The sequence below is a fragment of the Adiantum capillus-veneris genome, chromosome 30 (genome assembly GCF_014529385.1).
Source record: "Adiantum capillus-veneris isolate H3 chromosome 30, ASM1452938v2, whole genome shotgun sequence".
NCBI classification, from domain to species: Eukaryota; Viridiplantae; Streptophyta; class Polypodiopsida; order Polypodiales; family Pteridaceae; genus Adiantum; species Adiantum capillus-veneris.
This window is the reverse complement of record NC_140960.1, coordinates 56,706,128-56,722,624: the sequence shown is the minus strand read 5'-3', so window position 1 is coordinate 56,722,624 and position 16,497 is coordinate 56,706,128.

The window sequence follows — 16,497 nt, the reverse complement described above, 5'->3', positions numbered from 1 at the left end:
TGCTTGGTTGATTATGGTTCTTGTTGAGCTTGCTAGTAGCTCAATAATGGTTAAGCCAAAGGAAAGCCCCAAAAGACTCCTTTATTAAGTCTATAGATCCCAACAATGTACCTTGAGCTAAGTCCTTTTCAACCAAGATAATAAATCCATGTCCCACTTACCCTTTTGCAACTTTGACTCCAAGGCTAAAATCTCATCCCTGCATTTCTTGGCAATTAACATATTAATTACCACATAAAGGACCAAAACTAGCAAACTACCATCTTTAGCTTGCTTAGTGTAGAGGCAATGGTCCATATTGCTATGTTTGTAGTCTTGAGAGAGCATGAAAGAGTCGAATTTACGATACCACTCCCTTGATGACTATTGTAGACCATAAAAAGTCTCTTCTAATTGACACACCAAGTCTTCATTGCCTTTATCAACAAAACCTTATGGTTGCTGCATATCTACTTCTTCTTGAAGATCACCATGCAAGAACGCTGCCTTTCCATCTGCTCAAGTTCCATGTCTTCTTTAGCACCGAATGCAAGTACACACCACATAGTAATAATCTTGACAACTGGAGAAAAGATCTTATCAAAGTCAATACCCTTTTGTTGCTTAAATCCTTTAGCAATAAATCGTGCCTTGTACTTGGGCTTATTATCAGGAGGCATATCTTTCTGCTTATACACCCATTTGCATGGTAATGCCTTTTTATTTTTAGGCAACCAAACCAACTTCCAAGTTTGATTCTTATGCAGCAAGTCCATTTTTTACTACATAGATTTGTCCAGCTAGCCTTGTCATCCATTGAAATAGCTTCCTTATAGTAGGAAGGCTCTTGGAAATTTGTCAACATAATGTAGTCCAATGAGGGAGTAAATCAACCAGGAGGCCTTGAAACTCTTGCAGACCTTCTAATAACTAGTTGAGCTTGTTCTCCCTGAGCAACATCTTGTGCTACAAGAGGATTATAGCCTTGTTGTCTAACATTAGGCACTTCAGCCCTATTGTGAACAAATCCACCTTCTTGGAGGATGACTCTCCTAACCTCCAGTGTATGCACATGCCTCTTATGCATCTTCTCTTCATTAAAGTATGCGTCATTGCTGCGAACAATCTTTTTAGATTCAGGATCCCATAACCGAGATCCCATCTTGCCACGGTTTCCATAGCCAAGAAAGATGCATTTCTTTGACTTAGGAGTCGACTTGCTTCGGAACTCCTTTGGAACATGGCAGTCTGCTTCACAACCAAAGACTCTAGGATGCTTGTAAGAAGGTGGCTTCCCATACAAAATCTCTTCAGGTACCTTATCGTCTAAAGACTTGTTAGGAGATCTATTAATAAGATGGACAACAATCACTAATGCTTTCGCCCAAAATCTGCATTAGACAACATGCTATGCAATTTCTCTTGTATGATATGGTTCATCCTTCAGCAACACCGTTTTGTGGAGGCTTATATGGAGCAGTCAACTCTCTTTTGATGCCTTTGGAATCAAAAAATTTTGAAAGGATTTACTGACATACTTACCACCATTGTCTAATCTCAAGCACTTGACTTTCTTGCCGGACTGATTCTTCACTAATTCCAAAAAAAATTGAAAATTTGAAAGAACTTCATCCGTCATCGTAAGAGCATATACCCACACTTTCCTTGAGAAGTCATCAATAAATGTAACAAAGTACAATGAACCTTCCATGGATATGTTAGGCATAGGTTCACACACATCACTATGCACTAATTCTAACGGCTCACTTTTTTGAGTCCTTCCCCTTTTGTGTGGTGACAGTGTTTGTTTACCATAAAGATAATGCTCACAAACTAAAAAGTCTGAGAAATTGAAGACAGGAATATAACCGAATTGAGACAAGATTTTCATTCCCTTTTAGACAGTGTTTGAGTCCTTTCCCTTTTGTGTGGTGACAGTGTTTGTTTACCATAAAGACAATGCTCACAAACTGAAAAGTATGAGAAATTGAAGACATGAACATAACCAGATTGAGACAAGATTTTCATTCCCTTTTGAACATATATCCTAACCGACGATGCCACAAAGAAACACTTGGCTACTTGATTACACAACTTACACGGTTTTTAACATTGCATACATGGAGCATGTACAAAGTCCCACACTTTGAACCATGTGGTACAACTAAAGAACCATTGGTGATCTTCCATGAACTATCACCAAATGTGCAATAAGATCCTGCGTCATCCAATTGTCCTATACTAATCAAGCTTTTAGTAAGCTTCAACACATGTCTCACGTTCTTGAGCATGAATGAAGGACCATTTTGAAATTTCAATTCCACATTGCCGACACCAACTATATCGCAAGCAAAATCATTGCCAAGATGACATGACCTTTACAAGTTCCATCATATGTACTGAACCACTCCCTATGAGAAGTCACATGAAATGATGCACCTGAGTCAAGAATCCAATCCTGTAAAGAATAGTCATTAGTGGCAACCACAAAAGTTGAATCTATGGCAGATGCAAGATAAATGTCTCCATCAGAATCTTCAACAAAAACATTGTGATCTCTTCAATCTTTATACTTCTTTCTTTAGTCTTGTCTTCTTCTTGCTTCTTGTCTTTACCTTTCTCTTGTTTTCACTTTTGATAGTCTTTCTTCTTGTGTTTTTTGGACAATGATAGCACTCAATGTCTTTCTGGCCTCGTGATTTGCTACGAGATTTTCCTCTCTGACTCTGCTTTCCCTTTTCCTGTGACATGAACAACTAGAGCAATGCTAGTACTACGAGAAGCATCAAGATTCTTCCTACTAACCTCTTTAGGAAGCAAACTTCCCTCAACATCAACACATGTTAAACCATCGGGAGGTGCCACGTTACTTATGGCTGTGTGAAAAGTATCCCAACTTTCTGGCAATGTAACTAGCGAGAACATTGCTTTGAGTGAATTGTCAAAATTGACTCTTTGCGTAGAAAGCTGACTGAAAATTGTGTTGAGTTCATTGAGATGGTTTCACATGGGTGTGCCTGCATCCATCTTCAAATCAACTAACTTTTTTAGCCAATAAACATGTGACGCTGCACTTTGCTTCTCATATAGGTCACATAACTTCATCCACATCTCATAGCTAATTCGAAGTACAGATTCTTTGACAAAGTCAGCATGATGGTGGCTTGGCAAGCTCATCCAACCCCTGCCAATCATATTCATCCATATCCTTAGGCTTTATCCCCTTCATCTTTATCGGACGGATCTACTTCTTCTGTACTAAGACATTGTAAATTTGTTCCTTCCAAAATGGGAAGTTACTGCCATCTAACTTCTCAATGCTGAACAAAGAGTTCTTTGATGATGAATCCATCACTCGACAAGGAACAAAGTGGTAGATCCGCTCCAATAAACAAGATGATAGAAAACCTAAATTTTTTTGGCAGACTCTCCCTTGCAAAAACTGACTTCTACACCCAAAACAAATGTGTACAATGACTGAAACGCTGATCCAAGTGGCTAAACTAGTAAGATAGAATCTCAAAAACTGACTTCTACACCCAAAACAAATGTGTACAATGACTGAAACGCTGATCCAAGTGGCTAAACTAGCAAGATAGAATCTCAAAAAACTGTCACTGTTAGTGTCTCCAACTCTTGGAGAGTGTCTCTGACCAACTAAACATTGTCAAATGCATGCGCATAAAGATGATAGCAATGCCAAGAATGGCAAGTCAGTAAATGCACACCAATACTGCACTAACTACATAAACATATCTCCTATGTCGATGCCAACACTGTGGGGATGGCGAGGGCTTGCTCCAAAACCTGTATTATGGAAAGAATCTCCACATTTGAGAATCTCCCAGCTTAGTAATATCTTACCATGACCCTCAACAATAGGCTTTGTATATTTCCATCATAGTACATAAACCGCATAAGATCTTACATCAATCACAAAAACCCTTTTCAGTAACCGTTGTGGCAGTTTGTTTGTTTTAATAGACCCTCAAAATCTTACATCAAATATGCACGTGACAGAGAATGCAGAAAAAGTCTGCAATGAAAACCTGTACGCAAAAGAACCAACAAAAGTAGACCACCCTGCTTTTTGAAGTAGATATCTCCCAAACCATGCAAAATTTGTAGAAATTTCCTTTTGCAAAGTTGTAGACCACGCGAAAATGGTTAAGAGTGCTAGGAATCGACCTGAAATACTGATTCCAACCAAGAGAAAACTGATTTGCAAAATATGCACCCTGTCCTTTACGACCTGCAGGCAGTCTGAATATGTATCTCAAAATCAGTGAAGATTTTGAAAAAAATCTCTTCTACAAATTTGAAGAGGACAAAAGATCGGTCAAGAGTGATGGAAACTGATCTGAGCACAAACCTTTTGACATGCCGAAACAGATCTGCAAAAACATGCTGCAATTGTTCTTGCTTCCTCCCCTGCTTTCTTGCTCAGCTCGAATGGTGCTCTCCGATCCCTGAGCTTTGATACCGGTTGAAGTGCACAAGTGAGAGCGTGTCTGTGTGTGTGCAACAATGGAGAAGGGAGAAGAAGAGAGGAGACACAGGTTTGGGTGGACTTCAAACACAATAGTGTTTAGGGTTATGAGTCCTTATTGTTTTATGTAGAATGAATGGTTAGTGGTAGTTCTCGGTTGTCTCCAGCCACCCAAAACTTAGGCATGGCACATTGGGCTTTACCACCCCAACACTTGGCTCTCTTTTACCTTCATATCATCAAGCCATTGCTTGAGTTCTGCATTCTTCACAATGAGTTATTGGATATGAGCCTTCACGATTGTAACCTTGCATCTTGGCAAGCGGTGTCCTTGTCGCAATAGCCACTGCAACAAACTCTGCAATGTGTAGTAAACTATTTTGTTGAAGGAAGACAATGGAACTTTGATATAGAGCTTGGAATTCCCTCTATGAAATAATCCAAAATCTTTGCTATGTGGAAAAAAGCCGGCATAGAGCTGAAGCTAAAGCTTGAGATAGAAAAATTGTCGGTAACTTGTGGTTATCAGTTGAGATAGAAAAATTGTTGGTAACTTGTGGTTATCGGTTGTCCTTTGAGGCTGAGGCTATCGATTTTCCTTGGGATAGACCTATGACCATGGGAACATGGTGAAAGCATGAATGGGTGATATACTTTTAAGGGTGGGAAGCTGTTTTTCAATAGCTATTTTTTCAAAAGTGGGGATTGGTAAATTTTTTGCAAATCAATTCTAAATTGTGTGCACATTATAGATATAGATTCTTCTTTTCAAGAGCTATCTAGTGATATATAACATGCCCTAGATTTTTTCATTTTGGTCAACCATATTTATTCAAACACTTTTAAGAATAGTTATGTCCCAGACAAAGCTTTTTCGTCCACCCACTCTTGCTTTCACCCAACAAGGCCAAGATTTGAAGATCTCAGTTGAGATGTCAAGCAGCAGGTTGTCACCAGTCTTGAGCAGGTGTAGCCATGAGATCCCAAATAGCGGGTCATAAAAAACCAACACCACGAGCAGGGTGGGATCTTAGTGGCACTTTGGCTTGAGTAGGTCATGGCAAGATCTTGGTGGCCTAAGCAGGTCATGGTTGTACCCTCTGCTTTGTGAACAGGGCAATGTGGCTACTTGTACTATGTGAAGGGTGCAACTGGAGCTACCCCCCCCCCCCCCCCCCCCCCCCCCCCCCCCCCCCCCCCACAGACACACACGCACACACACAGACAGACACACAGAGGGTGGTCCCTCACCCAACGAGAGGTAGGGAGATGAAGAAGAGTAGCACCTCTGTGTTGTATGATGCATCACTAGATACATGTGCAAAACATAATTTATTATCACACGGAGTGTGGCGTCAACTAGGGAAGTGATCCTTATCCAAAGGCACCATCTAAGTCAAGGGTATGAATAAAAAGAAGACCACATTGTTGTAAATGTGAACACTCTCGTCGCTCATGATAATGGGACCATGGTACAATTTTTTTTGGTTATGCGTGCTGGCACTACGGAAGGCACCATCACCGTAGGATGGACGTAGATGTTTGCAAACAAGTGCACCATTGATTGGGGAACTAAGAGTATCAAGACACAAAACCAACTCTTAGTCGTGCCGCTCAAGAGACAAAACCTGAGCCAACAACTCTTACGGTGATTCAAAGGGTGACACTCCACAAGCACAATAGGTTAAATATCCTCCATTTATGTCGACCACTATAAAGTTTCAACCTCCATGATTAACACAAATGTTATCCCAAGGGCTCAACCCACTGTGACACATGTTAAGACGAATGGGTTCCCAAGGCTTTATTGACTAATTCTCCTATTCTTCCAATTAGTTCCAAGGAGTTATCTCACGTTGGATACCTAAATCATTTCTAGAATCCCAAGGCTACTATAGTAGAAATTGTCAAATTTACGTACCTAAACATAAATTTATTCATTCCTCATACCTGTGAAAAATTTCCAATCACCTTCTATATCTTCAACATGGTCATGGTAAGGGCAAGACAACTGATCATGCTTCATCGGACCCAAAGATAATTTTGATACCCAAAAGATATCAATCTTGTCCATCAAGCTCAGAAAGCGGGGAGTCATCTAAAGTTTCTAACTCCGCATGTAGTTCATAAATTGATGTCGAAGCTTCTAGAACATCGCCCTCTACCAATGTGCATTCTCCTAAAAACATTAAACCACATAAATCGCACATTGTAAATTCACAATCAAATACAATACTTCATGTTCATTCATGAGAGAGTACTTTACCACCCTTGCAACATGATTTTGCACCCAAGGTCATACAAAACTGTTTTCCAAGGTCACCACTTGTTGGCAGCTAGAACAATTGGTTTCAAAAGGTGATGACATCATTCCAAAAGGTATGATTTATCTAAGGAAGGGGAGCTAGAACAATTGTTTTCAAAAGGTGATGACATCATTCCAAAAGGTATGATTTACCTAAGGAAGGGGAGATTACTTATGCATATTTGTCAATTGCTTGCTACACCATCAACCTTCCTTTCTTGACCTTATAACTGAAGTATTTTAGGGATTGTTTACATATATACTCAATCACATCAAAAATAAAAACTAGTAAAAGTGCAAGAGCAACATAACCACGAGGGTAATAACACAAGATTCACATCATATCACACAGACTATAAAAACAAATTTAATTGTCTTCTACTAACCTATTGATGATAAATTTGTGTTCACAATAATGAAAAATCCACCAGCATCACCCACTTCATCCACTTTTACTTTTGGTGAGTGGTATCCTCTTCACTTTTCTCAAAGTGTGTCATGTGTGCTACTTGTAATTTCCTTTGAATGGCATCTGGTAGCTAAACTAGGGTGTGAGAAAGTTTTTGAGGAGTTAGAATGGCTTGATCACGAGTGATCCCTACCCAGGAGAATGTTTTTCTGATTGCAAATTCTTATCATTTTTCACAAGATGAGTATCCACACCTAGTGAAATTCTTAGTGAAACTATGTGTATGGGATCACAAGGAATATTTTACAAAATGGAAAAACAAAACTCATGGTCTCAATGAAAATGAATTCATTTATCTTGAGAATGAGGGTGGAGGTTTAGCTTTAGGACTACCAACGTACCTATACAACATTCTCTTACATCGATAATACAATGTTGGTGTGGTGACTGATATGTAGGTTGGTGTTCTAAACTTTGAGTCTATTTTTGCTTCCAATGAATAAATGAGTTCTTTTCATGCTAATGTGCCTCTTGGAGGTATATTACTACTTCCTATGATTTTTTTCATGATTTTGGTATTTTGTATTTGATGGTCTGGTTTTACATTGTTCATATTGACATATGTGCATTGTACTTGCTGAGTAGATGCTTGTATGTTTTGCACATGTGAATTTTAATTTATAGTTCACTTGTCTGCTTATTAAATTGCATTCAGAATAAGTTTTTGAATTTTTCTAAAATGCATGGTACTTCTTTTCATAGCATAGTCTTAGAATTATTTTATGACGGAGGCAAAGGGTCTATTAGGGGTTAGACTAAGTAGCACTCCCAGTTAGTAATGATCTAATCAAAGGACTAGAATTTAGAAAACACTAATTGTTTATTTAGTATTAATAGCCACAAAAGAGGGTTTCCCAAATAATTTTTTGTTGAAATGCAATAAATATATGGTCAGTTAGAGTTTGCCTCATGCACAGGAGACTGCCCTGAGGGTACTCTACTAAATCTAGAAGCAAAAAATAAAAAAAGTAAAAAAGATACTTTCATGAGCTTCAAGTATGGAATTATTAGCTGTGTGAGTTTTGAAAGGCTGATCACTTAAGAAATCTTAGGATGCTAATGAGTCTCTTACTTATGTTATAATCCTTTGATTTTGCTAGGAATTATGTGCTCCATTAAAGCCTAACTCTAAACATTTGACAATGCATTTAATTGGTAGACATTTGTATAAGTTAATCAATGCACGTACATGCATTTCCTTTTGATAAGTCCATGATATCTTTTCTCTGCTTCTATTTGTTGAATGTGTATTGTGAGTGCAGGAATGCGGTGCGTGTGTAGAGAGAGAGAGAGAGAGAGAGAGAGAGAGAGAGAGAGAGAGAGAGAGAGAGAGAGAGAGAGAGAGAGAGAGAGAGAAAAGACAGTATGTGGGTGGAACAACTCAACACAGTGTGTGTGAGAGAGCCCCTTATTCTTGTAACTAGTAAAGAATAAGGTGTCTACAAGTAATGGGCAATCAGACATCTCTAGCATGTTCGACTGGGGTAAGAGGCACATCGCTTGTACCCCAACCATCTCCCACTTAAAGGTGAGAGAGCCCCTAACTAGTAAAGAATAAGGTGTCTACAAGTAATGGGCAATCAGACATCTCTAGCGTGTTCGACTGGGGTAAGAGGCACATCGCTTGTACCCCAACCATCTCCCACTTAAAGGTGAATGTGCCGATACGTGGTACTACTATAGGACCTAGTAGTAGTATGTACAGTAGGTAAGGGAGAAAAATCATCTCAACCTATGCCCACTGGCTCTCTCAAAGCCAATGCATGCCATTGTGTAGACTCTAGCGGTGTGCAAAAGCATATATCCCTGCTAGAATCAACATGCACACCCTGCAAGTATCCTGTAATGACCTGCACCACTCCATAATGCATCATGCTAGTGTCAGTCATCACACGACTGACAACCCCAAATGCAAACACTCCCATTGCAGTTGCTATGTTGGGTCTCAACACTAAGAGGCTGTACATATCCCGAAGGGTGATAATAAATGCAAAATCTCTGCCAGCATATCTATGCCAATTGCATCAATGCTATGTGCAGTGACCTCTGCCAATAAATCTGCAAAAGGTATCTCAACACTCACTCACCACCAGAACTAGTCATGCATGGACGTGTCAATCCTGGCTCTAGGTTAGTCGTCACTCCCTCATCGTCCATAGAGATTGTATCCACATGTCTTGGCATCACCATATCATCCTCTAACATGAGCATGTCAAAGAACTCCATATATGTCATCTCTGTGGTAGGAGACATCTTTGTTCTAAGAGGATCTGTCCTAAGAGGATCAATCAGTTTTGTCTCGCTAGAGCATGGCCATCTAACTCTGCATCTATAGACATGCACAAAGAACTCTGGAGCTCATCTACAAAAGTACATGTCTACAAAGTCACTGAGATTGCAACGTCTCACACATGTAACTCATTGCTTTGCGCGTCACTAGCAAATCATCAAAATCTATCACTACCATCGGTGATTGCTCTAGTTGTGCACTCACCTGCTCTACATGTCTATCCTTTGAACTTGCATGCACAATGAGTGAAGTGTCATGCTACTCATCAGCAAAGTGTACTCACATAAACTGCAAATGTCTGCATGACAATGGACTCACATAGACTATGGCATCTCTGACACCAAGAACGTAGAAAAGAGTCAAATGGGCACCACAACTCCTTGTACTATCACAAGAAAACCTCGCCTCATGAAGTAGGATTCATTAGTCCATTGAACATGACACCCATGATGTCTAAGTTGTGGGATGGTAGTCAAAATCCTAAGAATCAAGCACATCTTAACATCATGGAACACACGCATACTCCCACTGGCAAAGTGAAAATGAATGTCACCCACACCATGAACACCATTCTGTCTCAGAGTAGAAAACGTGCTAAACCACTCCCTGCAAAGGAGTAACATGGCGTAAAGCACTGTTGTCTAGCTACCAATTGTGCAAGAAAGTCCATGCATATCTAGGTGAACATGCAGAAGTAGGAGTGTCTACCAGACTCGTACTCTTACCAATAGTCAACGAAATCCTCCGTTGTCTCCAACACCTGAAACAACCCCTGCTCATGTACCCTGGTCTGCCACAATGCCAGGAAACCACATCTCTACGCCTTTGAGATTTGCTTGATACACCAACCTGTGTATCCAATGACAAACTATTACTGCAAGATGCCATAACTCAGTGCAAAGCGAGTCTACAGATCAGCCCACACAAAGTGTAAATGCATTGTCCATAAGAGCATAACCGCTCAACACAATGGAAAAGAAAACCAACTGATTAAACAATTGCCACCAAAACTATGACAAACATCACATAAACCGCATATCCCTCTGCCAAAACCAAGAACCAATCATGTATATATCTTGACCATATGCAATGAGAGCACAAAGAGAAATGACCATCTGCATAGGCACAAGCAAAAAGTTTGTCTAAAACAGCTCTCTAGCACCTGTCACAAAACACATAAAACCTGGAAAACCCGATAGAGTCTCCTCTGGAACTAGAGAAAAATGTCACCAAAAAATGAGGAAGTAAAAAATTCCAAAAACTATGGAACAATGCCAAACACAATGGCAAACAATCTAGTAATCCCTCAACCGGAATCAATGAGTGTAAAGCTCCTGCAATGTCAATATATGAGCTGTACGTGCTGCACAAGACACTACAAATCTGTGAGCTAATGCCAAGCTCACCGAGTGCAATATTGAGGCATACACCCACTAATCTCCCATTTGTAGAGAATTCCACACAAGCCCTCAGTGCAACTTGCAATGACTACTTGGGTCACATCAAATCATGCGTATAAAACTGCTGGAAAAAATTTGCCAGAGTTTTGGCAATATTTTGGCTATCTGGGCATGATAACCATACGTGCCATAAACATGCTCAAAACCATGATAAAATCATGCACACAATCCACACTCAAGGATACAACATATCCTCCCACTTGAGAGCACACTTGCAACCAATACCACTCTCAAACTTGAGAGCAAACCATGTGCGGAATCCTCGAGGCACAACCAATAGCTGCTGCTACAAAAATGTTAGAGGTCAAAATCAGTCCAAATGGACATCATCATCATGTGCAAAGCATGTCAAAATCCTAGTTACACCCTAACCACCCTAACCTTGCATAAATCGCATTCTATATGCAAAAGTTATGCTCGAAAACATTGTTTTGAAGCCCGAAAAATGACCTGCAAAAATGCATTCTTCCTGTAAAAATAAGGCTACAGAAATGCATACACACTTGCAATAAACTCTCCTCTCAAGCTTGGAAATGTCCCTCAAGCTTCCATGAGCACAAATTTGGTGGTTGCTCACCGAACTCAAGCTCCCACCAAAAGCGAGCTCACCATTCCCAAAAGCTTACTTCTATGTACCACTCTATCCTTCACCAAACCAAAGCTCTGATACCACTTGTGAGTGCGCGTATGCAGTGCATGTACCGGGGGAGGGAGAGGGAGAGAGAGAGAGAGAGAGAGAGAGAGAGAGAGAGAGAGAGAGAGAGAGAGAGAGAGAGAGAACACATGATGTGGGTGGAGCAATTCAACACAATGTGTGTGAGAGAGCCCCTTATTGTTCTAACTAGTAAAGAATAAGGTGTGCACAAGTATTGGGCGGTCGGACGTCTCTGGCATGTTCGATTGAGGTAAGAGGCACACCACCTTTACCCCAACATGTATGCTTTCATCTTGATTCATTTATTTTTGCATTCACATTCCTCAGTGCTACATCTTTGACATCACAACTGAGGTCTACCAAGTGCTGATCAACAAGTATTCCTGCAAAGCTTACACCTCACTAGCTTCTTAGGACGGAATCTATGTCAAGAAGGGGGGCATGTTAACCCATGATGGATGCAAACCTTATGAATTACATCATTTTGTCATGGTCCGAGCTTGTAGGTTCCACATGTAGATAGTAGGTGCTTGGGTGATCACTGATTGTATATGAAAGGTGCACCACAACTCCAGGAGATAAGGTTCAGTATTGGCTGCCCAAGAGTGGATGCTTGTGTGTGAAATGGTTGGCCCATATATAAGCCATTGTCAACCTAAAACTCTCTCATTATTTTAATTCCTAATGGATATTCTCTTGCTCCTAGTCTCCTTCTCCACTTGCATGCATGGATTTGAGTGTGTGTGTGTGTGTGTGTGTGTGTGTGTGTGTGTGGGAGTGTGTGTACGTGCTCGAGCATTGGTAGTGACACTAGCAATCTTGAGGTGGTCGAGAAGCAACAACGAGATTATTCTTCTCCATCGTGCAAGGATTCCTCATCCATGGCAGTATAGGGAGGTGAGTGACACACCCTCTGCACTCTATTGAGCTTGTCGACACCCTAATTGTGTGCTTGCCGCCTCTATAACTTGCTCACGATGCAAGGCAAGTTTCCTAGCTCTCTGACAAGTATGAATAGATTGTACCATGATGCCATATGAAGATTTTTGAGCAACTCAACAATGTCTTTTGGTCTCTTCTTGCCTCAGCATGATACCCCACACTATCAACACACACATGAGTGCAAGAGCTATGAGAATTCCTATAACAATGTTGTTGGCCCATGTCAACAAAGTAAAGTGGTTATGATTAATGCAGACACCACTTGCACCACTGTTGAGGCACCCCTCAAATGTCTTGTTCTCATCTCAGACATTGGCACAAGGTGGTAGGGAATTACCATATAACCTACTAAAGGAGCAATGTTGAGCTATCCAAATGAATGGATTGGACCAGAGAAGTTGTTAGACACATCAATTTGCACTAGAAATGAGCAAGTGAGCAAAAGGCCTCCTTCAAGCTTGTTATAGGAGAGGTCTATAACTCCTCTAGTTATGAGATGCATAAAAATGAGAGGGATGGCACCTACCAAAAAATTGTGCCCCATGTTCAACGTTATTAGCACAGTGAGATAACCGTGTGTTGCCCTCTAGTTTTTTATAGGAGAGGTCTAGCTATTGAGGCCTAGATCGTCATTTAAGAGGTCTCCTACATAGAGTCTAGAGGAGGCTACATAAATTCACCAGTGGAGTTGGGGTGAAAGCTTCTGGGGCTATACCTCCAAACTCCAATAAAGTCACAGTCCTCAACTAAAACCATTTCCATGATTTTGTATGAGGCAATTGATGGGCCCATTTATCCTTAGAGGGACGGGCCCTTTGTTGTTGAGATCAACCCATAGAAATTTGATGGCATTTGCAAACTCAACATGTGTAGGACATCATTGGCTGTTGCTGCCCATTTCTAGCAGTCAACTGCCGCATGCTCCCTATGAAAGAGGGGATACTCCTTGTGAGCTAGTTGTTGGAGGGTAGGATCCATTGCATTTCAATGCAATTGAAGAGCTCGATGGGTAATGTACCAAAAAGGAAGATGAAAACTCTAGCCACCCGATCTCTTTTGGAATCAGTTCCATGAACTCATTGTACCACATTGACACGCTCTCCAGATTTGATAGGCAGGAGGACCCTAGGAGATGTCTCGCTATGCAAGTGATTGAAGTTAAGGTCCAACACCTTGAGCTTGCTACAAAATTAGTAAGAGATGGTGAAATTTCTCCTACAAACCCTTGCTTAAGAGCATCAAATTCTCTAAGACAGAGTATGGAGAGAGTAATTGTGATGGAATGGGGTCACTCAGTGTGTTGGAACCTGATTGAGAACTTTCAAAGTGTTCAAGATTGTAATCACCATTGCATGTAGTGGGCTTGGGAAGGCGTTGAAGGTGAGAAGTAGCTCTCCAAGTTGCAAAAATGGGTGACAATTGCTGGGAAGCACAAAGAGGTCCTGAAAAGGCACAAAAAGTGAGTGGAGAAAAGGGATCCCTTTACAAAATGCTACTATCCGAATGTGCAGACCCAGCAGAGGGCAAAGAGGGGATTCTTGGAAACTGAGATGTATCTGGTTGATGTTAGCTTTTGTCTATATGTAGTAATGAGGCTCTCTGTAGTGCATGGTGGGAGTTCTTGTTCAAATATCTCCTACAATGGAGCTTGTAACGTCCTGGTAGACAAAATGCTGCTTTGATCTCGCCACAAACTTTCACTTGATTAGCATGCCTCTGCAAGCTAAGAATTTTATTTGTATGCTCAGGTAGATGACCATAAACTCATTAAGCAAATACTTGATTACCTCATCGAGGAAATGAGTTCCCCGATCACTGACAATTTCTATTGATAGTCCATACCTCGTGAATACATATTCATATAAGAATGCAACAGTGGTTCTGGCATCATTCTTTTGAGTTGCTTTAGCCTCGGCCCACTTGGTTAAATAGTGTGTAGCTACAATGATATATTGAGCTTGGGTCCTATAAGCAAGTGGTTGTATTGGTCCAACAAAATCTATACCCCATTTTTCAAAAGCTCTAGCCTCCATCATTGGTCTTAAGGGCATGCTATCTACACATGTTGGGATTTTTTCTCGTTGACAAGCATCACACTTTCAAACATATTCTTAGCATCTGCAAAAAGTGTTGGCCACCATATGCCTGCCATCAAGATTGCTCTTACGATGGTCTCACTAGAAAAGTGACCTCCAGCTAATCCAGCATGTGCTTGTTCTATAATTGAAATATACTCATCCTCATTTGCACAAAGACGCAAATGTTGATCTTTACCTCTCTGATACAATTGGTTTCCAATAAGAGCATAGTCTCTTACTTCAGTTTCAATTGCTCTTTGACGGCATTTACTCATATCCTCAGGAAATTTCGGCTTGATAAGTAAGTAACTAGATAGTTACTCCACTTAGGAACACGTGACATTTGAAACAATGTTACATGAGTTATGCGTGTTTGTTTTTTACATTGAGGACAATCCTTTACAAAATATCGAACATCGCTCCTCATAGTCAACCAAAATACTCCAAGTCTCAAGATTTGTTGCATAGTTTGGTCTTCCGCAAAGTGGAGGGTTCTACTATGGTAACATGTGCTTGACTTAGGTAATGTTCTTTTTCTTCAGGATTAATGCATAAGAGCAATATCCCATCTCGATTTCTTTTGTATAGCCTACCAGCTAGTAATTGATACATAGCTGATTGCTTGATTAATCTAATTGTAACAGGAAGTGGTATTTGTGAGTCCACTTGGGCTATTGTCATCAATGACACAATGTTTTCCAATGATCAAGGTATCATTTCCATGGAGAACAAATAGGCATCTGGTAGATCATCGTCTACCCCTTTAGGTGATTCTCCTGAAATAATCCTTGACAAATGATCTACTCATTGATGTGTAGTACCCTTTTTTACAACCATAGTATAATCAAATTCCAAAAGAATGATGGACCATCTCACTATTCTGTCTGTGTTGCATGGCTTGTTGACCAAATACAACAAAGCTTGGTGGTCCACAAAGAACACAAACTTGTTGTCTAATAGATAATGTCTATACTTTTTAACGGCATAGATCGTTCCTAAGCCTTCCCATTCGGTGGTGGTGTAATTATTTTTCGCCATGTTCAATTGTCGGCTAGCATAACAAATACGAAAGTCAATTTTCCCGTCTCCTGGTTGAGCTAGTATACAACCGATAGCAAAATTGGGTGCATCTACATGTACGTGGAATACCTTATTTCAATCTGGTGCTTTCGATATTGGAGTTGAGGTGAGAGCTTGCTTAAGCTTCATGAAGGATTCTTCACATGCCTTGGTCCACTCAAAGTGTGTAGTCAAGTATACATGGGTTTTGCAATTATCGCGTACATGTAGATGAACCGTCGCTAATATCCACAATGCCCCATGAAGGCTTGTACCCCCTTGACTGTTGTTGGTCTAGGAAAATCAACAATGACATGAATCTTCTCAATATCAGTAGCTATGTCATTTTTAGACACTATATGTCCTAGAATTTTTCCTTGTCTACCCATGAATGTGCACTTTTCAGGATTTAAGCAAATCCTTACATTTTTCGAATACCTTTTGGATGTGTTCAAAATGATTAGCCCGGATTGGTGAATGTACGCATAGATCATCCATATAAACTTCTAAGAATTTCCTAAGCTATTCTTTAAAATCATGGCTCATCAACCTTTGAAATGTGGCTGGAGCATTAGTTAACCCAAACGGCATAACCCGATAGGCAAATATACCCCATTATGTTGCAAAAGCAGTTTTATGATGATCTTTTGGGTCAACCAATAGTTGATTGTACCCCAAAAATCCACCTAAGATGCTGTAAGCTTCTTTTCCTGCAACTCGTTCCAAAACATGCTCAGTGATTGGAAGAGGAAAGTTGTCTCTAGCTGCATT